Source organism: Mesoplodon densirostris, chromosome 8, assembly GCF_025265405.1.
Source record: "Mesoplodon densirostris isolate mMesDen1 chromosome 8, mMesDen1 primary haplotype, whole genome shotgun sequence".
Lineage (NCBI taxonomy): Eukaryota > Metazoa > Chordata > Mammalia > Artiodactyla > Ziphiidae > Mesoplodon > Mesoplodon densirostris.
Window position 1 is genome coordinate 39,067,748 of NC_082668.1, and position 23,030 is coordinate 39,090,777.

General features: G+C 42.1%; 1 protein-coding gene across 3 annotated transcripts in view; it reads left to right on the top strand.

Annotated features, from left to right (window-relative positions):
- The first annotated feature begins 85 nt into the window (after positions 1–85).
- Positions 86–23,030, top strand: part of SF3B1 (splicing factor 3b subunit 1) — a 63,752-nt gene continuing 40,807 nt past the window's right edge. Inside the window, exon 1 of one of the 3 annotated variants that reach the window (XM_060107298.1) lies at positions 86–307. The gene's annotated coding sequence lies outside the window, so the exon portion shown is untranslated. Of the gene's footprint in view, positions 308–3,410; positions 3,442–23,030 lie in introns of those variants that run through there. The other 2 variants (XM_060107294.1, XM_060107296.1) reach the window with 2 other exon arrangements.

Below are 23,030 nucleotides of genomic sequence, written 5' to 3' on the forward strand. Positions count from 1 at the left end.
ACTACCGCAGGGCCGACTGTAAATGCGTTCGTCATCCTGCCGGCCAATCAAAGGGAGCGCAGGGCCGCCTAGACGCACCCCTCTCCGCCGGCGGGTCTCCAGTTCCCGCCGCGCCCTCTGGCCCCTTACGTAAGAACCACCGTGACCTCTCACCTCACCTTCCGCGCTGGAACTCTTCCCCGGATTCGCCAACTGCCGCGGTTCTCTTGGGTGCAGCTTCCGGTCGCGAGACCTGCCACGTGATGCCAGCCCAGGGGCGGGAGGAAGCCCGAGGTTCTGGCTGTTGACTGTGTAACTGTCCAAACCGGTGAGTGCTGGGCCGGACCCGCCATTCTTGCCGGCTGCGAAGTCTGGCCGTCAGTCTTGCTGTTAATGACTGTCTAATACAGTACCTGACGTGCTTACGCCGTGAGGTTGTTGTGAGGGCACTATATGGTCACGGCCTTAGGGAAGAGACTCGGTTCTATTTGCCTTTTTCCTGTGTGGCCAACATTTTAATTGGTGCCCGTGCATAGTTTGGGTTTCCCTTCTTCCATACAAACCAGACTTTGCTTCGATTTACCCATTTCAGGAATCATCAAATCTTGACATTTTTTTCCCCTTTGTTTGTTCCCAGGTACTTATTTAATCATTATATGTCATAGTTTCTTGTAAACCGTAAAGTGAGAATAGCCATACTACTTACTGCATTCTGCTGCTTAAATGTAGTCAACAAATATTTATGGAGCACTCACTGTTCGCTGTTTTAAGTGCCGGATAAGTGACCAAAAGTCTTTACTATCATAGAGCTTATATTCTAGAGTGGGGGAAATCAATATATTAAATCAATTAATATAATACAATGTCAGATAATCATATGCTGTAGAAAAAAGTAAAGCAGGGAAAGGAGATGGAGAGGGGTAAGATGGGGTGCTGTTTTATATAAGGTGGTCAGGTGGGCCTCTGAGGAAGTAATAATGCACAGAGGCCTAAATGCAGTGAGGAGGTGAACGATATGACTGTTTGAGGGGGAAAGTATCTTCAGGTGGAGGGAACAGCAAGTGCAAAGGCCCCAGACAGAAACATTCTTGCCATGTTTTACGAGGAGCAAGGGCTTCGGATCACAGTGAGTGAGGAGAGTGGAAGGAAATGAGATCAGAGATAGTGAGGGGTCTTTCATAGTACTTGGGAGGCCATGGTACCAACTTTGGATTTTACTCTATGTGTGAAGGGAAGTCATTTGAGTTGACTTGATCTGATTTACATTTACATAAATATTCCAGCTTCTGTGTGTATGTATGATTATTATTTTCTACTCTTGCTTTGTTCATTGCAGTCATCCCTTACTAGATGCTTTGTGGAGTGAGTTGAAATCACCAGCTACAAAGAACGTCAAGCACTTTCCTTTTTTTTTTATTTTTTTTTTATTTTTTTTATTTTTTTTAATTTTACAAATTTAATCAGTTATACATATACATATGTTCCCATATCCCCTCCCTTTTGCGTCTCCCTCCCACCCTCCCTATCCCACCCCTCCAGGCGGTCACAAAGAACCGAGCTGATCTCCCTGTGCTATGCGGCTGCTTCCCACTAGCTATCTACCTTACATTTGGTAGTGTATATATGTCCATGCCGCTCTTTCACTTTGTCACAGCTTACCCTTCCCCCTCCCCATATCCTCAAGTCCATGCTCTAGTAGGTCTGTGTCTTTATTCCTGTCTTACCCCTATGTTCTTGATGACATTTTTTTCCTTTTTTTAAAAAATAAATTTATGTAGTTATTTATTTATTTATTTTTGGCTGCCTTGGGTCTTCGTTGCTGCGCGCAGGCTTTCTCTAGTTGCAGAGAGCAGAGGCTACTCTCTGTTGTTGTGCGCGGGCTTGTTGCAGAGCACAGGCTCTAGGCGGGTGGGCTTCAGTAGTTGTGGTGCACGGGCTTAGTTGCTCCATGGCATGTGGGATCCTCCCGGACCAGGGCTTGAACCCGTGTCCCCTGCATTGGTAGGCAGATTCTTAACCACTACACCACCAGGGAAACCCTGTAAAGCACTTTTCAATACAACACAGGATGTACTTGTTGATTGAGGTCGTTCTGTAGCTGCATCCAGACAATTCTATATCAGATTACCTTCAAATACACAATCCCTGCTTTTCTTGCCTTAAAGCTTGAATATTACCAGTAATATCTTCCTTTAAAACACATTTTTACCGTATTACTCCCCCACTCAACATCACAGTGGTTACAAGTTGCCTACAAAATATAGGCATTACACTGCCACATCCTACGAAGTTGTTTCAAACTATTGGTATTGTTAACTAGAAAGCCTGTTAAACATATTTTTCAATACAATACATGATGTACTTGTGAACTTAATAGAAGGCCTTCTTTTATTAAATTTACCAAACATTTTCTTATTGAACTCTTCCGAGACATAAGAAAATATCTACTGAATTGGGTCACCCAATTGAATAGTTCCCCCCCACTAAGAGAAATTTTTTTAAGGCAGATAAAGGCATCTTTGCAGTAGATGACAATGTATGGTACTCACTGGACTTCTCAGCAAAGAGTAATATGTCAGAAGCTTAAAAGTGATAAGAAATTCTGGTTCAGTTTTAGTAGATGACAGTGCTTCCATAAATTGTGGGCTAAAAATTTGTTCATACAATAGGAAAAGATTGATAGTAAATTAAAATTCAACAGAGACCTGTGGGAAGCAGTACCTTAGAGTCCAGACCAGTTATGCTCCAAAAATATATTTGACACAATGCCACCTATTAAATATTCTTGCCAAAATAATTGAATCTGAATCTAGTCAAGCTTTTAGGTATGCCAGTTTAAACAGGGGATAGAAGAGCATGTTAAATGACACCGAGGGGATATAATCTGCCAAATACAGAATATGGGAAATTCTGTAGGAGAAACGAGCCAATTTCTTCAACAGATAAATGTCATGTAGAGAAGGAGGATTGGGGGTGGGGGGGATTGTTGTAGATTTATAATATTTAGGAGGCATTGTTTAGGTTTTGTTTTGAACAAACCAAATATTAAAAGACATATACAGACTGGGAAATTCAACTGAAATCTCTACTTCAGTAAAGATTTGTACTGAAGATTACAGGTGAAATATGTTTGTGATTTACTTTAAAATGATCCAGTGGGGGTGGAGGAATAGAGTGTATGAAACAAAATTGATAATTTGTTGATAATTACTGAACTGGATATGGATAATTGGGAGTTTATAATAGCGTCTAATTTTTGTGGATGTTTGAAATCTATATATATATTTCTTCTATCTATATCTGTATATATACACTTATATATAATGTGTATATTTAATTTCTGCCTCTCGTGATCTTTACAAATGAAATTTTTCTGATTGACTTCCACCTAGAAATATACTTTGACCTTTTGCTCACTTCAGAACCCTGAATACAGACTGAACAGAACCAGAAAGTCTTCAGGTAAATAGAGATGGCTATGACTTTGTGTTAATACTGTTTTTAATCAAGCCTCTGGTCAAAACAAATATAGGAAGAATTTTAACCACAGAATAAGACCTTTAAACATCACTTATATTTCTCTCCTGAAATAAAGCAAGCTTTCAAAGTTAACATAATCTCATTACTGGCACCTTTTTGATCGATAGAATAATCTTCCCAGCATGCTCAATGATCTCTTACAGGGATTATCTTTGTGAAGTGTTTGGTTGAAAACACCTTCCTTGACTGAATCAGGAACTGAATTACGAGAGATTAGTGTAATTACAGATGTTAGTTTCTAATAAAAATCAACTATCAAAGGGGATTAACTGGACAGTTTGTCCTTACTGATTGGCTGTGTCAGTTAGGGACCAATCAGGGAAATTATACCAGTAATTTTAAACAAAATTTAATATAAAGACATTGTTAACTAGGGATTGGAGAACTAAGGTGACATGCTTAAGTCTTCTGACACAAGTTCTGATAACATGTGTGAAATGTTGCCAGCCAGAGAAGCTGAGAATCAAGAGATTCGGTGCAGGGACGTCCCTGGTGGCACAGTGGTTAAGAATCTGCCTGCTAACACAGGGGACACGGGTTCGATCCCTGGTCCAGAAGATCCCACATGCCATGGAGCAGCTAAGTCCATGCGCCACGACTACTGTGCCTACGCTCTAGAGCCAGCATGCCACAACTACTGAAGCCTGCGTGCCTAGAGCCCGTGCTCTGCAACAAGAGAAGCCACCACAATAAGCCAGCACACCGCCACAAAGAGTAGCCCCTGTTCACTGCAACTAGAGGAAGCCTGCGCACAAGCAACGAAGACCCAGCACAGCCAAAAAAAAAAAGACCATCTTAGATTAAAAAAAAGAGAGAGAGAGAGAGAGAGAGACTCGGTGCAGTACCAGGGTTTTTTTTTTTTTTTTTTTTTTTGGTGGTATGCGGGCCTCTCACTGTTGTGGCCTCCCCCGTTGCGGAGCACAGGCTCCGGATGCGCAGGCTCCGGATGCGCAGGCCCAGCGGCCATGGCTCACGGGCCCAGCCGCTCCGCGGCATATGGGATCCTCCCAGACCGGGGCACGAACCCGTATCCCCTGCATCGGCAGGCGGACTCTCAACCACTGCGCCACCAGGGAGGCCCAGTACCAGGGTTTTTACTGGGGGCTGATCACATAGGCACCCTCTCCCTGGGTGCTAAATTTCAAACTCCCAAAGGAAAGCTGTTGTTTGGCATAAGCCATATTGCTTGCACAGTTTAGGCACAGTGAGACAGCCTTATCATTTCTGGGAATGTTGGAAACTCACCTGAAATCCAAGTTCCCAAATGCCAGCAAAGGGCCAGCCTTGTAGGCAGGTCTTCCAAAGGATAGCAGGCAGGCCTGACTCTTTGCTGCTCTAGGGCTGGGGGAACAAGGAAGAAGTTGGTGTTATTAGAACTTAGAAACTTGGTGGAGGGGTACCAAAATGCAGGAAACCCGATCTCTAAGGGAGAGGGCACTGTTTGGCTGGTGCCAGTGCCTAAGAAGCATAAAGGAGACACACCCGCTACTCCCAAACCCCACGAACTAGGACTCAGATCTCTGAGGAGGAAGCACCAGTTGATATTGGTGTATCTGTGTTGGCGCAGTGAGGCCTTTTGGATTCAGTCCTTCAGCACATTGACTAAGACCTTAGGAAACAGGTTTAGGGCTGTTAAGTAACTTGCACACACTAGAAAGCAGCATAGCCAGCAAGTAAACCCTTGTCTTTGACTTGAGTCAGAGAGCTGTTTGATCCTACATGACTTCGTGAAAGATGTAGCAACAACCTTGTAATACTAAAATTTTAGATCTGTTTGTTTGGGTCTCTCCGTGCAGGTTGCAGGATCTTAGTTCCATGACCAGGGATCGAACGTATGCCTCCTGCAGTGGAAGTGTGGAGTCCTGGACTGCCACTGGACTGCCAGGGAATTCCCATAGAACTGTTTTTTAAAACAGGTGAATTAGACTGAGTCAAAACTAGAAATTTGAGCAAGGGAAAAGAGGGTAATTGACTACTGGGGGGCCACAAAGGGTGACAGCCCAGTTTAGGGGCTCTTCTCAGCTTTCCAGATCCAGAAAGTTTTAGTTCAGGGCATTCAGAGTTTATCAAGAAAGCAGTTTCTTCCTGGTTATATGACCAACCTTCTGATCTGACCCTAGAATTCCCCTTTTGCTGCTCCCTGCCACACACTGTAGCATCTAGCCACACAGAACTGCTTCTAGATCCTCTGCAGACACGGTGGTGGTTTTTTGCCTACACTGCCCTCTTTTCCTAAAGGTCCTCCTTCCTATTCCCACCCCCATCTCCTCTATTCCCTTTCATCTGGCTTACTCCTTTTCATCCTGTGAGACTGACCCAGTGTCACCCCACCTAGGAAGCCTCACCTTAGGAATTAGATACATCTATAGATAGCATGGTTTGATACTTCTGTACTATCCTCCTAAAATAACACAAACGTATCTAACTACTCTAACCATTTTGTATTAGAATTGTTTCTAATACAATTAGAATTGTAATTAATTACAGTTAGAATTATAATTGTGTCTATGTGCACTGGACTACAAAGCAACTGAAATACTGGGGTTTCTATGGTATTTCTATAATACATGAAGCCAATAGAATAAATATTTTATATTAGTATTACCATTTTAAAAATCTGAGATAATGTCTATTCTCCTGTCTCCTCTTTTTGGTGTGAAACATTTCTTTAGTCAGTTTCCCTAATGTGGGTTTCAGATCTTTCATGTCTTGTGTCCTCCATCACAAATAATACATTTTGTTGAGATTGCTCTTAAAAGTGCTTTTGGTACGTCAGGAAGTTCTTTTGGGATGTGGGATGTGGTTGGTTGAGACCAGGACACCTGCCCTCATTTAAAGCTGTCAGTTACTCTCTTACTGTTACCTCATCTCATTTAAATTAAGCCCATTTCTGTTTTACTCATATTTTTTTCCTTTTAGTTTTGGGATTATTTTTTAATAGAAAACAAAGAAACAAATGAATTGTGGAGTTCACTTTGTCTTCTGTTACATTGAACCATCCACCTCAAGCACCAGAATTGGTTTCATTATTCTTGCTCCAAACAAGAGCTTTTTTATTTATCTTAGTGTTTCATCATAAGCCTCAGCTCACCTTTCTTACACTATTGTTACAGGTTTCTGACACTTTTAAGGTTTTTTTTTCCACTCAAAATTTTATTTTATCCTCTTTATAAGTTACTAAGTTTATAACCTGCTAAACATTTTACCCAAGTATGGGAAAACTGCCTGGAGTTGCAAAGCACAGTAAAATAATTACATGAAAAGAACAAATGAAAATACCTGTTAAAGTTGCTGTAGGTGGCAGCACTTAAAATTGGTAATTGGTATTTTTTTTAAAGTGCATAGCTTAAAAGAAAAGTTACATAGCTACAAGATGATTCATTGTTGATTAACTGTTTAGAAGTTTTATTTAAGAGAACACAGTAGATTTGGTAAATTGCAATTCAGTAGACAATCCTAGATTTGATTACTTAAAATGTAATTATGCACTTGATTTGCACTTTGGAGTGCATCCTGATATTGTTAAAACTTTAAAAATATTAATATATTTTAGTTTTCTTATGTAGAAGTCTATTTTCCACTCTTGGGGGGAAAATAGAAGAATTGAGATCATGGTATACATTCAGAGAATGTTTTACTGCTTGATTACATTTCTTTGTTCACATTTAATACTTATTTATAAGAAGTAAATTATGTAGTCTTCAATTTAAGAATAGATGAATTCAGAAACATCATGTTGGGAAAAATAGAGATCCTAAACTAAAAATACACAACTAGTTGCACAGCTCTGAGAATTTAATAGTAACTCAACTTTTAAATCAGTTAACTCTGGCATCTGAATGCAAAATGTTTATCATTATTACCTATATAGATGACTATTAAGAGATATGCAGGGCTTCCCTGGTGGCGCAGTGGTTGAGAGTCCGCCTGCCGATGCAGGGGACATGGGTTCGTGCCCTGGTCTGGGAAGATCCCACATGCCGTGGAGTGGCTGGGTCCGTGAGCCATGGCCACTGAGCCTGTGCGTCTGGAGCCTGTGCTCCGCAACGGGAGAGGTCACAACAGTGAGAGGCCCGCGTACCGCAAAAAAAAAAAAAAAAAAAAAAAAAAAAAAGAAGAGATATGCAGCATTTTCAAAATCCCTGTGTGTCCTTTATATGCAGGTTTGTTACACTGAGTTCTGTGGTAATTGTACTCTTCTCAGCAATGTATTCTTTCCTGTATGATTGTTTGTCTCCATGTTCTTGAGTTTCAGAGAACTCAGATTTCTGGCTGAGTATGTCTTCATTTTTGTTTTTGTTTTACCAGAGACAGATATTCACATCCTCTCTGTTTTTCAAGCACCTTCAAAGGACAAGAAAACCTATAAGACAGAAATCTGATGCTTAATCTGAAGGGTGCTCAGGCCAAGATCTATTGACTCTTGACCCTTGAACAACTCGGGGGTTAGGGGTGCTGACCCTCCTCATAGTCTAAACTCCAAGTATAACTTACAGTCAGCCCTCCCTACACTTGACTCCTCTATATCCATGCTTCTGCATCCTCAGGTTCGAGCAACTGTGGATGTGGATTGTGTAGCACTGTAGTATTTACTATTGAAAAAAAACCCAGGGCTTCCCTGGTGGCGCATTTGTTAAGAATCTGCCTGCTAATGCAGGGGACACAGGTTCGAGCCCTGGTCCGGGAAGATCCCACATGCCGTGGAGCAACTAAGCCTGTGCGCCACGACTACTGAGCCTGTGCTCTAGAGCCTGTGAGCCACAACTACTGAGCCCACGTGCCACAACTACTGAAGCCCGTGCGCCTAGAGCCCGTGCTCCGCAACAAGAGAAGCCACTGCAATGAGCAGCCCGCGCACCGCAACGAAGAGTAGCCTCTGCTCACCGCAACTCGAGAAAGCCCGCACGCAACTACGAAGACCCAACGCAGCCATAAATAAATAAATGTTTATTTAAAAAAAAAAAGAAAGAAAAAACCCACCTGTAAGCAGACCCTTGCAGTTCAAACTCATGTTGTTCAAGGATCAGCTGTACTTCAAACCATTGACTAATGCAGCCTTTATGATATATGCATAGACAAGGCAGTCGTGCTGTAGTATCTCTCTGCTACAGGTCTTCAAGGCATATTCCACATTCCCCAGCATCTTTACTCAGTGTATCCTTAGATTACCAGTTGATTATAGAAGACTATTACTCAGGAATATGGAGTCAGATGGAAGAAATGCATAGGGCAAGTTTATGTGGGAAGGGACTTGAAGCTTCCATCTCTCTTTATTTTAATATATTTATTTATTTATTTATTTTTGCCTGCATTGGGTCTTTGTTGCTGTGCACGGGCTTTCTCTAGTTGCGGCGAGCAGGGGCTACTCTTTGTTGGCGGTGCGCAGTCTTCTCATTCTGGTGGCTTCCCTTGTTGCAGAGCACGGGCTCTAGGTGCGCGGGCTTCAGTAATTGTGGCACATGGGCTCAGTAGTTGTGGCTTGCGGCCTCTAGAGCACAGGCGCAGTAGTTGTGGCACACGGGCTTAGTTGCTCTGCGGCATGTGGGATCTTCCCGGACTAGGGCTCGAACTCATGTCCCCTGCATTGGCAGGCGGATTCTTAACCACTGTGCCACCAGGGAAGCCCTAAGCTTCCATCTCTGAGTGTGCTACTCTCCCCAATCTCTAGGTATTCACTGACCCAGAAGCTACTGATTTATTTTTCTTATGTGGGCCTCCTATCATCTTTTGACCTTTTTTAAAGTCTGATTTTATCAAGATGCTTCTTATTTATTCATATTAGCATCTTTGTGTTTGAACTCTTTCCTTTTTGGAATAATTTGTGATTTTATAGTATGTAATTTCTGCCAACATCCCCCTTCTTAAACAGTCTTCCTTTTAAGAATCTGGTGTAAAAATTAAATAATATATATACTGAATGTGTTTGTATATGTATAACATTAATTAATGAATACATAAAATACACTTAACCATTGGGGAATGAGACATGTGAGGTAAGGCTTTTACTTTTCATTTTATATATTTTGGGGGGGTACTATTTGAATAATTTATAATACACATTGTTTTTTAGAATCAGAACTAAATTATTCATGACATTGGATTTGGCAATGATTTCTTGGATATGACACCAAATGCTCAAGCAACAGAAGAAAAAAAAAGATAAGTTGGACTTCATCAAAATTAAAAGCTTGTGCATCAAAAGACACTGTCAACAGGGTGAAAGTCAACACATAGTGAATTAGAAAAACTCAGTTTCCCACCTATGTATTTCTCCTGTGTGTCTCCTTTGCTACTCACACAAAACAATTCATTTTTTGTCACCAAATGTGTGGAGGTTTGCCCCACACCAAGTAATTCTCTTTGACACCAGCTGGGTGTCTTACAGTTTAACTCAATTCTAACACTGTCTACCTGGAGATAGTGTCAGATCCCACAGGCTAAGGGCTTAGTCCCACAAGACTGCACCCACCCTACTTCATATGCCAATCACAAGTAGTAGATTCCCAGGTTACCCACAACTTCTGTCTGGTTTGGCTACAAATCAGAGGTTCCCATAACCTTCTACTCAGGTTCGATTAATTTTTTAAAATTAATTTATTTATTTTCGGCCACATCCCATGGCATGTGGAACTTCCCCGACCAGGGAGCAAACCCTTGCCCCCTGCATTGGAAGCATGGAGTCTTAACCACTGGACCACCAGGGAAGTCCAAGTTCGATTAATTTTTTTGAGAGGCTCACAGAACTCAGGGAAACACTTATGTTAACTAGTTTATTAAAGGATATGATAAAGGATACAGACGAACAGCCAGATGAAGAGATACATAGTGTGAGGTCCTGGAGGGTCCGGAGTACAGGAGCTTCTGTCCTCATGGAGTTGGTGTGTGTCACCTTCCCGGCATGCATGTGTTTGCCAACCTGGAAGCTCTCTGAACTCCATACTATTGGAATTTTATGGAGGCTTCATCACATAGACATGATCAATTATTTACTCCATTTCCAGCCCCCCCTCTTTGGAGAAGTGAGGAGTGGATGACTGAAAATTCCAAGCTTCTAATTATGACTTGGTCTTTCTGGTGACAAACCCCAATCTAGTAGCCATCCAGGAGCCCACTCAGAGTTGCCTCAATAGAATAAAAGATGCTCCTAGCACTCTTCTCCCTTAGGAATTCACTAAAGGTTTTAGTAGTTCTGTGTCAAGGACACTGTCAAAGACGAAATATTAGAACAGGAGATGCTCCTAGTGCTTTTATCACTCAGGGTTTTACAAGGGTTCAGGGGTTTTAGAAGCTCTGTGCTAGGAACTGGAGGCAGATATATATATATATATATATATATATATATATATATATATATATATATATATATAATCTGTGGTTAACAATAACCACAAAAAACCCCCAACTCAATTAATAAATGAACAAAAGACTTGAATAGACATTTCTCCAAAGGAGATACACAAATGGCCAATAAGCATATGAAAAGATGCTAAACATCCTTAGCCAATAGGCAAATGCAAATCAAAACTACAATGAAATACCACTTCACACCTATTAGAATAGCTATTAAAAAAAAAGTGTTGGTGAGGATGTGGAGAAATTGGATTCTTCATGCATTGCTAGTGGGAATGTAAAATGGTGTAGCTGCTTTAGAAAACAGTTTGGTAGTTCCTCAAAAAACTAAACATAGAATTATGACTCAGCAATTCAACTCCCAGGTATATATACACCCAAAAGAATTGAAAACAAAGACTCAGCAGGTATTTGTACAACAATGTTCATTGCAGCATTATTTATTATAGCCGAAAGGTGGAAATAACCCACTGTCAATCAATAGAAGAATGAGAAGAATGGATAAACAAAATGTGACATTTATATATATATAAGATGAGATATTTCTCAGCCTTAAAAAGAATGAAGTTCTCCATGTTCTTGGATTGGAAGAATCAATATTGTGAAAATGACTGTACTATCCAAAGCAATCTACAGGTTCAGTACAATCCCTATCAAACTACCAATGGCATCCTTCACAGAATTAGAACAAAAAATTTTACAATTCATATGGAAACAGAAAAGATCCCAAATAGCCAAAGCAATCTTGAGAAAGAAAAACGGAGTTGGAGGAATCAGGCTCCTCAACTTCAAACTATACCACAAAGCTACAGTAATCAAGACAGTATGGTACTGGCACAAAAACAGAAATATAGATCAGTGGTACAGGATAGAATGCCCAGAGATAAACCCACGCACATATGGGCACCTAATTTATGACAAAGGAGGCAAGAACATACATTGGAGAAATGACAGCCTCGTCAATAAGTGGTACCGGGAAAATTGGACAGCTATGTGTAAAAGAATGAAATTGGAACACTACCTAACACCATACCCAAAAATAAACTCCAAATGGATTAAATAAAGACTTAAATGTAAGGCCAGAGACTATAAAACTCTTAGAGGAAAACACAGGAAAAACACTCTTTGACATAAACCATAACAAGATCTTTTTTGACCCACCTCCTAGAGTAATGTAAATAAAAACAAAAATAAACAAATGGGACTTAATTAAAATTAAAAGCTTTTGCACAGCAAAGGAAACCATAAACAAGGCAAAAAGACAACCCTCAGAGAGAGAAAATATTTGCAAATGAAACAACAGACAAAGGATTAATCTCCAAAATATACAAACAGCTCATGGAGCTCAATATCAAAAAAACAAACAATCCAGTTAAAAAATGGGTGGAAAACCTAAATAGACATTTCACCAAGGAAGACATACAGATGGCCAAGAGGCACATGAAAAGATGCTCAACATCACTAATTATTAGAGAAATGCAACTCGAAACTACAGTGAGATATCACCTCACACTGGTTAGAATGGCCATTATCAAAAAATCTAGAAACGATAAATGCTGGAAAGGGTGTGGTGATAGGGAACCCTCCTGCACTGTTGGTGGGAATGTAAATTGATACAGCCACTATGGAAAACAATTTGGAGGTTCCTTAAAAAACTAAAAAATAGAACTACCATATGACCCAGCAATCCCACTACTGGGCATATACCCTGAGAAAACCATAATTCAAAAAGAGACATGTACCACAATGTTCATTGCAGCACTATTTACAATAGCCAGACATGGAACCAACTTAAATGTCCATCCACAGATGAATGGATAAAGAAGATGTGGCACATATATACAATGGAATATTACTCAGCCATAAAAAGAAACAAAATTTGAGTTATTTGTAGTGAGGCGGATGGACCTAGAGTCTGTCATACAGAGTGAAGTAAGTCACAAAGGAGAAAAACAAATAACGTATGCTAATGCATATATATGGAATCAAAAAAAAAAAGGTACTGATGAACCTAGTTGCAAGGCAGGAATAAAGAGGTAGACCTAGAGAATGGACTTGAGGACATGAGGTGGGAGGGGGAAGCTGGGGCGAAGTGATAGTAGCATCAACATATATACACTACCAAATGTAAAATAGTTGGATGGTAGGAAGCAGCAACGTATCACAGGGAGATCGTCTTGGTGCTTTGCGATGACCTAGAGGGCTGGGATAGGGAGGATGGGAGGGAGGCTCAAGAGAGAGAGGATATGGGGACAGGTGTATACATATGGCTGATTCACTTGTTGTGCAACAGAAACTAACACAGTATTGTGAAGCAATTATACTCCAATATCGGTCTATTAAAAAAAAAAGTTCTGACATATGCTACAACATGGATGAACCTTGAAAATATGCTAAGTGAAATAAGCCAGACACAAAAGGACAAGTATTGTATGATTCCACTTTACATGAAATATCTTGAAAAGGCAAGTTTGTATAGACAGAAAGATTAGACATTGCCAGGGACTCAGGGGAAGGGGGAACGGGAAATTGTTGCTTAATAGTTACAGAGTTTCTGCTTGGGGTGATAAAAATGTTTGGATATATATAGTTGTGATGGTTGTACAATAGTTTGTACTTAATGTAGAAATTCATTGAATGTACTTAATGCACTGAATGATATACTTAAAAATGATTAAAATGGTATATTTTGTTATATATATTTTACCACCAAATATAAAAATAAAGATGGCAGCCAAATATGGCTAATGGGCCAGAGTTTGCTGTCCCTTGCCATAGAAGATTGTGACATGAGAGTCCATTTAACCCTGCTTTAGCTCCACCCACCTGAGGAGTCCCAGGACCATTTATGTTGACAACCTAATAGCAAGATACCTCTGCTTGTTATCCTTGCTCAATGTCTAAGTTAAGAGTCCCTCTAATAATCATTCTCTCCTTTAGCCTCATTATTATACAGCTCAGTGCTTCCTCTTTCCTGATTTTCACTCTTAAACCTTTCCTTTGTGCCTTTGGAACCTCTAACCTGTGATTCATAAAATCTCCTACTCCTCAATATATCTTTTTATCATAAGCATTTTTCTTTTGTTTATATTTCAGTTAGGGTATTATATTGATATTTCAGAATGATCAGGTCATATTCTCTATGATTTTTATTTCAGGAGAATAAAGGAGGTGTTGCATCCTGTGGCGTTGAGAACAATTGCCTTGGCTGAAGTTTGGCTCCCTGTAAAGGTCTTCTGTGCTTTTTCTCTCATATCGATGCTGCTCATTCTTTCTCACCCATAGGCACATTTTATCTAAAAGTAGGTGGGGGTGGGTGGCTGCTGAACACTGGGTACATTTATTTCTCCTTCTGACCATGGAACATGGGAGATCTGTCTGCCTTCTCCCAGAATTCAGATATAGATGAGAAAAGAGGCTTTGATATGCAGTGTTTCTCAATTCATGGTAGTAGGCCACCTGTAAAGATGATCAACTCTTGGGCTTCACTTCAAACTCTACTGAATCACTCTCTGGAATTTGGGTTTACAACCTACACTTTTAAGAAGCTCCTCAGGGGGACTTCCCTGGTGGTCCGGTGGGTAAGACTCCAAGCTCCCAATGCAAGGGGGCCGCGTTTGATCCTTGGCTGGCGAGCTAGATCCTGCATGCACACCCCAACTAAGAAGTCCGCATGCCTCAACTAAGAGTCCACATGCTGCAACTAAGAAGTCCATGTGCTGCAACTAAAGATCTCGCATGCCCCAACAGAGACGCTGCGTGCTGCAACTAAGACCCAGTGCAGCCAAAATAAATAAATAAATATTTTTTAAAAAAGAAACTCCTCAGGGACTTCAGTGCTCTTAGAGTTTGAGAATCACTACATTAGTGGGAGAGAGAGAAGTTTTCAGAAGTGAGAGCACGTGTGTGTTCTCACCCCACAATTTCTGCACGTAGAGACTCCTGGAGAGGCATAACTGTTGATAAATTGCCATGAAGAAAGAAAAATGATTTTAAAAATTATTTTCAATTAATCACCATTCCAAGAAAGAAAATGTTTTTTGAGAACTTTGGGAAGGGGCATTTGCCAACCCATCTACTACCTGCGCACTACCTGTGTACTTCAAGGTCAAGAAAGCAGGACCCTTGTGTCCATCACTCCTCACTACTGCTTTCAGACCATTATTTATCCACTTTTTGTGAAAGCCCAAGCTTCTTTGAGGTTCATACCCTTAGGGGATAGTGTCATCCTCTATCTGGCTGCATCATTGTCATCTCATGGAAGACACGTTTGTTTACTTGTAGTGGATGCTATAGGCTGCCCAGATTCCTTTCTCTCTCCTCTCATAACTAGAGCTGTTGGAAGTTCTTTGGGTGACAGCTCTCTGATGCATCCCTCTCTGGGTATTGCGCCTAGTTAAAAGAAAGCTGCCTCTCCCAAGGTCATGCTCTCTGCCCGGGGAAGCTCACATCCAAAGTCATGTTGATATGAGAGTATAAAGCCTCAACTCCCTTGCCCCAATTTGGGACACCTCTAAAGGGCCAAAACATCTACAGAGTTCCCCATAGAATTGAGGTCTTTGTTGCAACTGAGTGGCAGTTCAGCTGCTGCTTCTGCCCGATTCTGATTCCCTCTGCATGCAAATCTCCATCTCAGAGTCTGCTTTATAGGGAACCCAACCTGTGATCCAAGAAAGGGGATTCTAAAATGGGAATTTTTAGATCTGGATCACCTGCAGTCTGGCTGGCAATGAGCACCCTCTTACTGGTGGTAGGTGAAGCGCTAATATGTCCTATTGAGATACTGGGAGATAGACACTGAAAGGCTGAGAGCGATAAATCACTAAGAAATAATGTTAAGTGTTAAAGCTGGAGGGCATCATTGGTAGTATATAAGGAGAGTCTCATTGTCTCTCCAGCCAGAGAGCAAAAAAGGCTGATGGTCAGGTCCAGGACCGAAGAGTGGCAGGGCTTCCCTGGTGGCGCAGTGGTTAAGAATCTGCCTGCCAATGCAGGGGACACGGTTTCAAGCCCTGGTCTGGGAAGATTCCACATGCTGCAGAGCAACTGAGCCCGTGTGCCACAACTACTGAGCCTGCAAGACACAAGTACTGCAGACCATGTGCCAGAACTACTGAAGCCCATGAGCCTAGAGCCTCTGCTCCACAACAAGAGAAGCCACTGCAATGAGAAGCTTGAGCACCACAACGAAGAGTAGCTCCCGCTCACCGCAACTAGAGAAAGCCTGCATGCAGCAATGAAGACCCAACACAGCCAAAAATAATAAATAAATTTAAAAAATAAATTTATTTTAAAAAAAAGGCAGAACTCCAGGGACTTCCTTGGTGGCGCAGTGGATAAGACTCCATGCTCCCAGTGCAGGGGGCCCGGGTTCAATCCCTGGTCAGGGAACTAGATCCCACATGTATGCTGCAACTAAGAGTTCACATGCCACAACTAAGGAGGCTGCATGCAGCAAGTAAGACCCAGTGCAACCAAATAAATAAATATTAAAAGAAAAAGAGAAAAACTCAGCCATTTCTACAAACTAATTAAAAAAAAAAAGCAGAGCTCCAAAAGTGGACAAAATTTTCAGCCTCAGCATTTCTTTTATGCAAAGTGAGGGCACTGATTGGGAAGGATTTCAATCAGGAGGAATAGGATCAGGACATCTGGGTCAGTGCACCCAGGCAACTTGAAATCCTAGGTTCCCCTGAATCCTCTGAGCCTAGAGATGTGGCCTAATCCTCTCTGTGAAAAAGCTAGTGCCCCCTCTTTGCTTGAAGAAGATACAGAAACCTTTGACTTATTGGAAGACAGGTGCTCCACTCAAGAATTTTCCTTCCTGGACAACAGACCAATAACTGCGGTTAAGTCACACATCACCTGGCCAAGGAAATGCTGGGCCTGCTAAGGGAGGAGAGGGACACCTCAAAGGAGTCAAAGGACCTAGCTAATATGTACCAGCAGGAGCTGGAGGATGACATAAGGAACTAACTTCTGAGGGTCTCAGATCAAGGGGTAGGGCTGGGTAGCAGAAGGTAATGAATAGGAGGATTTATCAATATGGGAGTACTATCCCGTGATATGGAATACGCTGACAAGGATCAGGGGAGGCAGTGCTAATACTCTACTGGGGTGGCTCCCGTTAAGTGGTGTAGAAATGGCAGAACTACTGTGGAAGATTGTGGAAGAAGGGGTCAAAAGGCTCAGAGAGGTGGGTATGCTAGAGTAGGTATTCTACACTAAGGCTAGAAAACTTAGAAGATGACTATGCTCCACGGGAAGGCTCAGAGGATACTCCTTCCCCTAAAGCAATAAGAAATGTGAAGGGCACCAGCATCACTGAACAGGACTGAGGGGAAGTGAGTGAGGTACTGGCCTCAGGTTCAAAATTTAAGGGGGTGCCAAAAATCTCAGTAACCAAGATAAATAATATTTTAATATGGTATTTAGATAATAATATTAATGCAGAAAAGTCCAGGATGAACAAATGTCAAAATTTTAAAGACAGGATCAATATTACTGATTTTTCCTTCTGCCTCAGACTGCAACATGGCTCAGCACAGCACTGTTACTCATGGTGACTGTCCTTTACAGGCCCCAGGTGATAGTACCTGAAAAAGTTACATAGCTTAGCTCCATGAAAGCAATGGGGATGATGGGATCCCAAAATAGAGGCCAAGTGGTGATGCTTCACCCTCAGAAGCAAGGTGGGTACAATTATAATTAGCACAAGGTCGAAATGGCTGCATCGGGGGTCCTGACCTGGGGAAAGATACAGAGATTGTTAATGCAACAGGGTGTCCTTAGAGGCAAGATTGATGGGCAGCCTACAGGGATGTTGCTCAATCTATACAACCAATAGAAGTCAAGGTTGGATGTTCAGGAGGCTGAAGCTATCCCAGTAAAAATTTTTCAAAAACTGATCCTTTAATGGTTTCCATGCCTGAGCTAGTTTTCAGATGTAGAACTCTGATTTCAGACCATTTGATTGAAAGAGAAGCTAGGTCCCCAGGAAGCAGGACCATGTAACACTATGGTAAGTATGTGTTAATGAATCCCCTCGTACTTCTCCAAAGGCACCTATCATTTGCTCTGGTAACTGTTCATTGGGAAAAGTGGAATAACCAAATGTTTTGAGTGCTGTGGACCCTGTACAAGTTGACATTGATACCCAAGAGTCATAATAGTCCCTGTTAGAGTGGGAATCTAGGGTTATAAATGGAGTCCGGGCCCAGGTCTGGTTCATAGTGCCAAGTGCCATTTCCCAAGTTCCCAAATGTTTAATTGGAATGAATATAGTTAGAAGTTGGCTAAACTGTGGTATTGGTTCCTGGAATAATAACATAGTAGGGAAGGCTAATGAACAGCTTCCCTCACACTCTGCCATGATAGTAGATAGAAAACATTATCATACTCTAGGAAGTGTGGCAGAGATTAGTGCCTTAAAGACCTGAAGAATGCAAGGGTTGTGGTCCTCTTCATGTCTAAACTGAAGTCTGGTCCTTACAAAGGCTGCACAGACCCTGGAGGGTAACAGTAAACTATCACAAATTCAGCAAGTAGTAGCCCCAGTTGCAGTTGCTGTGCTAGAGGTGGTAGCTAGAGCAGATTAATGTGACTTCAAGTACATGGTAAGCAGGTACTGATTTGATGAAATAGTTGTTTTCCATCCCTAACAATAAGGATTTCAAACAGTATTCACTTTCTTGAACTGCACAGGAGTATACATTGTAAGTTTTACTCCTGGATTATGTTAACTCTCCCATTATATTGTCTATCATAATAACTCTATTGTAATATAGTCATTTTTTTTAAGTTTTTCTTTCTTTTATAAAAAAATATTTATTTATTTATTTGGCTGTGCCAGCTCTTAGTTGCAGCGCGCGGGATCTTCATTGCCACATGCGAGATATTTAGTTGTTGATTGCAGGATCTTTAGTTGCAGCATGTGGGATTTTAGTTGCAGCATGCAGGGTATTTATTTGCTGCATGCGGGATCTTTAGTTGAGGCATGTGGGATCTTTTAGCTGCGGCATGCTAGATCTAGTTCCCTGACCAGGGATCGAACCCAGGCCCCCTGCATTGGGAGCACAGAGTCTTAACCACTGGACCCCCAGGGAAGTCCCTATCATAATATAGTCTTAAAGGATCTGGATAGCAGAACGTCATATCAATCCATCATATGGATGGCATTGTGTTAATCATGTTAATCAGACTAAATGACCAGGAAATGGTAGGTACATTGGAGGCCTTGGAAAGACATATATATTCCAGAGGGTAGGAGATAAACCCAATGAAAATTAAGGTCTGCTTCGTTAGTGATATTTTTAGGGCAGAATTTCCCAGGGTGGCACTATTGACATTCTGGGCCAGAAAGTTCTGTTGTGGGGAGCTTTCCTGTGGGACTCATGATGTTGAGCAGTGTCCTGTGCTCTAGATGCCAGTAATTGCTCACTTCACCTTGCTTTAGGTGTTACAAGCCAGTTCAGGGAGAAAGACACATAGAAACAATTATAATACAACGTGGCTAGAGTAGTTAGAGATGTTTGTGGTATTTAAGGAGGAGGGCAGTATCAAAGCATGCTATTTATATCTCACTCCTCCGGTGAGATTTCCTGGGTGGGGCGACACTGGGTCAGTTTTACGGGATGAGGAGTAAGCCAGGTGAAAGGGAGTACAGGAGATGGGGGTGGGAATAGGAAGGAGGACCTTTAGGAAAAGAGGATTAGGTTGTGACAACCAAAAATATCTGAAGACATTGACAAGTATCCCTGGAAGACAAAATCACTCCCAGTTGAGAACCACTGTGTTAGGGGCGTAGTGGCCTGGGGCATGCCTGGACATCCCCTCCCAAGTAAAGGACAAACTATTGCATCTTGTACCTCCCATCACTAGGAAAGAATACCTTGCCTAGTAGGTCTCTTTGGGTTTTGGGTGACATCAAAAACTGCCAGCTTTGTACTACTATTGTTGTTATTACTGCCAACATATCTAGGTTGACTCTGGTACCTGCCTACAGCAGATCACCTGTCGTTGACCTAAGGACCCTAGTCTGTCCAACATCCCTTACCCTCTTCACAAATCCTGTTTCTCCAGTCCTGACCTCCCACCTTCCTTCACCCTCAGCCAGTTTCTTAGTTCAGCGAGTGAAAACCGCCATCCTAAGCTGAGTCATTAGTGACAGTGTTTCCTGCCCTTGTATGGTACATCTATCATTGAGAATCCAGTAACAAAAATTATGTGGTAGGTCTCTTTGTAAGCTAGCAGAGACAGTACAGAACAGGGAAGTTTGGCAGATTCCTTCATTCAATATTAATTTAACCATTCAACAATGTAGTACTGCCAGGTACCACAGGTACCTGGCCTCATCTCATGCTACTCTTCTTCCCCTTACTCCACTCTAGACACACCAGCCTTCTTGCTGTTCTTGGGACACCCCAAGTTCACTCTCACCTTGGAACATTGGCACTTGCTATGTCTGGCATACTCTTTCCACAGGTCCTCATTCCCATACTTCATTTGGGTATCTGCTCGGATGTCATCCTCACAGACATCTCACCTTTTCTGTCTATCCTGCCACCCTGCCCACTCTCCCCTTACTTTGCCTTATTTTTCTTCATAGCACTTGATAGTACCTGAAATTATATAAACACACATAGATTTTTAATCTCTCTCCCTCAAAGAATCTGATCTCCGTGAGGAGAGTATCTTTTTATTTATTTATTTATTTAGCCACGCTGTGTGGCGTGTGGGATCCTAGTCCCCCACCAGGGATGGAACCCGAGCGCTTTGCAGTGGAAGCACTGGAAGTGTGGAGTCTTAACCACTGGAGCGCCAGGGAAGTCCCAGTGAGGCCAGTATCTTGTTCAACATTGTATTCCCAGCATCTAAAGTAATGTCTGATATATCATGGGTTCTTGCTGAATATTTATTGATAGGTCTTCAAATATTTTTTGAATAAATGAATGGTGAGATTTACCTTTAGCATTTTTTTTTTTTTTTGCGGTACGTGGGCCTCTCACTGTTGTGGCCTCTCCCGTTGCGGAGCACAGGCTCCGGACGTGCAGGCTCAGTGGCCATGGCCCACAGGCCCAGCCGCTCCGTGGCATGCGGGATCCTCCCAGACCGGGGCACAAACCCGCGTCCCCTGCATCAGCAGGTGGACCCTCAACAACTGCGCCACCAGGGAAGCCCTAGCATTTGTTTTAATGAGGGTTCAGCTGGATAAACAGACCAGTAGGAGATACATATTAAGACATTTATTGCAAGGAATTGGTTTACACGATTGTGGGCACTGGCTAATAAGCAAGTCCACAATCTATAGGGCAGGCCATCAGTAAGGGCAGGCTGGAACTCTCTGGCATAGGCTGAAGTTGCCGTCCACGGATGGAATTTTCTTATTCAGGAAAGCCTCAGTTCTGCTCTCAAGACCTTTCAAACGATTGAATTAGACCCACCCAGATTATCTAGGACAATCTCCTTTACTTAAAGTCAGTTATTATGGACTTACAGCATATCCACAAGGCCATCATAGCAACACCTATGTTAGTATTTGTATGAATAACTGGGGACTGTAGCTTAGTCAAGTTGACACATTAGAAGACCATCACAGCATTCTAGGTATCTGATGCTTCTGAGACACAATCCTCTTAGCTATCTGGAACACCTACTTGACTTATGTGTGCTCTGAATCTAGGTATTTCACCACTATGAATCAAAGACAGCTCTCAGCTGACTTTTAGCTAGAAAAAGAAGCTAGTTAATTCACACATATATTAATATATGCTCTTCTGTTCTAGTTAGGCCTGGTATAGCTGAAAGGAAGAGAAATCACCCAAGCTAGTTCAAGAAGAGCAGTATTATTTAAAGAATGGGACTTTGGAAGCTTGGAGCTGGAGGTGATTTTGGATTCAAGGTAGTGGTGGGGACTCAAGCAACAGGAGTTCATGATTCTCCAGAGGAAGTGACAATTTCCTCTGATTCTGTTTCAAGAGCAACTAGCAAGTTCATTTCATATTTCAAGTTAAAATTTCCAGGAGAAGAATCTTGGCTTAGCCAATAATTTCCTTTGTTTATGGACAGGGTGTACATATTGTATTCCAGGCCAGGTTCTAGGTAGCTGGCCAGGTGCCTGTCTCTTTCAGCACAACCCAGTGCTGTTCCCCTAAATAGAGAGTTTGGTCAGGTCAGTTGAAGCTAGAAGGGAAAGTCAGGCATGAGAGGCACACTGACTGGCATATTCAGAACTTGGCATATTCAGAAATAAAACTATAGTTTTGGAAGTTTAGACATAACTGAAAGGCAGATGGAAGTAGATTTTTGGCCTGGGGTAGGTAGAGTCTGATGTACCTCTGATACAGGAGATTGCTGGAAAGCTCAACATTACACATCAAGATTGTGGTCCATTTATCCTGTGACAGTCCCTTTATCTCTGAAAAGATGGGCTTGATAAATTGTCACTGGTTTTCCAATAGCATGGAGCTTCCAGGCCCTTATAGCTTTATCTCCAAAGGTAATTTGTGCAGCTAGCACTTAACATTCTGAAAAATTATTATATCTTGGTTTTTGTCTAGAAAAATTATGTATACTTGCTACTTTGCAATATATATATATATATATATTTTTTTTTTTTGTGTGTGTGTGTGGTACACGGGCCTCTCACTGTTGTGGCCTCACCCATTGCGGAGCACAGGCTCCGGACTCGCAGGCTCAGCGGCCGTGGCTCACGGGCCCAGCCGCTCTGCGGCATGTGGGATCTTCCCGGACCGGGGCACGAACCTGTGTCCCCTGCATCGGCAGGCGGACTCTCAACCACTGTGCCACCAGGGAAGCCCTGCAATATTTTTTAAAAATAAATTTATTTATTTTTGGCTGCATTGGGTCTTTGTTGCTGTGCGCAGGCTTATTCTAGTTGCGGCAAGCGGGGGCTATTCTTCGATGCAGTGCGCAGTCTTCCCTTTGTTGAGGAGCAGGGGCTGTAGACGCGCAGGCTTCAGTAGTTGTGGCTTGTGGGCTCTAGAGCACAGGCTTAGTAGTTGTGGTGCACGGGCTTAGTTGCTCTGTGGCATGTGGGATCTTCCCAGACCAGGGATCGAACCCATGTCCCCTGCATTGGCAGGTGGATTCTTAACCACTGAGCCACCAGGGAAGTCCAATATTTTTTTGAGATTAGGGAA